The 1,317-nt window shown below is 26.7% G+C and overlaps 1 non-coding gene across 1 annotated transcript; it reads right to left on the bottom strand.

Annotated features, from left to right (window-relative positions):
* Window positions 1–1,096: 1,096 nt before the first annotated feature.
* TRNAG-GCC (transfer RNA glycine (anticodon GCC)) lies at window positions 1,097–1,167 on the bottom strand. The gene has a single exon. It is a non-coding gene; the product is annotated as a tRNA-Gly (tRNA).
* Window positions 1,168–1,317: the final 150 nt, after the last annotated feature.

Genomic DNA, 1,317 nt, shown 5'->3' with positions numbered 1-1,317 from the left:
AGTATAACAAGTCACGATATATATTCAATCTTGTAAAATACATAATAAATAATCATTGGCAAATATGATAGGGCTTTATTAGTATGAGGTAGTAAAGTTTAAACAGGCTCCTTATTGTCTTGGAATTGTGTTTACATTAGGATAGTATTCACCCTTACGCTCGGCTGGAGGGTTCCATTTGAGGTAGAATAATTTGTCATGCTAAAAAAGTCAATGTGAAATCAATGATGCCTTTTAGGTTGACATGTATCTGCTAGGTGGAGGGATATGTGGATACTTAAAGTAAATTTTAAAATTAATTTGTCATTATACTTTATTTATATTTATATTTATTATTGTACTTTTAAACTAAAAATAAATTTACCCTTATATTTTAAAACTTTTATTTGATTGAATTTGTTACTAGAAATTTATATTTATTAATTTTTTTATTCGAGTTTAAATTAAAATAATTCGAGAAAAAAATTTAATTGAAAAATATCTTTAATATTTAATAAAGATTAAATTAATATAATATTTAAAATTACTAAAATAGATGTTGTATGCAAAAATAAACATAGAAAGATATATATGTTTTTATTTATCAAGGCTTTCTTTCATTAAATAAAAATTTGAAGTTAAATTATTAACATAATTTTTTTTTTATATTTGTGGTTCAAACTCAAACTATTTATGAATAAAATAAACACATGATCAATAGATCATAACTTAGGATTTATAAATTGACTTATTATTAAATACTAAAATAAAACAACTGAAAGAATTTTCTTATAAACTTGGTTTACAAAATAAATAAAAAAATCAAAGTTGATGGTAAAAACTGAATCACATAAACATAAAAATTAGGATGTGGGGAAGTTTGATTAGTTGAAGTTTAACTCTTTTATTTAATGTATTAGGCCAAAAAAAGTTACTAGAGAAGCAGGGATTGGGTTTGAACTTGAACTAATGGAATCATTTTACCCAGTTTCGTAGACAGGCACAACACCATTGGAGCCTGGAGGGGTCTCATTCAATTTATTATAATGGGCCTTCGTCACATTGGGAAGTAAAGATGCAGATGCCACACAAAAAGTAATAAGTACAAAAAATAAATTGCACCAGCCGGGAATCGAACCCAGGTCTGTACCGTGGCAGAGTACTGTTCTACCACTAGACCACTGGTGCAAGTTATTAGTCTATCATTGATATATATATAACCAATATCAACGAATTAAGAATTTATTCTAAATTCCTGTCTTTTTCTTTATGGAACTTGTTAGTATGCAATGCAAAGACAGAATATCTACAATCATGAATTGATAATCCAAGCTAACC

This window comes from Gossypium hirsutum, chromosome A12 (assembly GCF_007990345.1).
Source record: "Gossypium hirsutum isolate 1008001.06 chromosome A12, Gossypium_hirsutum_v2.1, whole genome shotgun sequence".
NCBI classification, from domain to species: Eukaryota; Viridiplantae; Streptophyta; class Magnoliopsida; order Malvales; family Malvaceae; genus Gossypium; species Gossypium hirsutum.
This window is presented reverse-complemented; position numbering and strand designations above follow the sequence as displayed.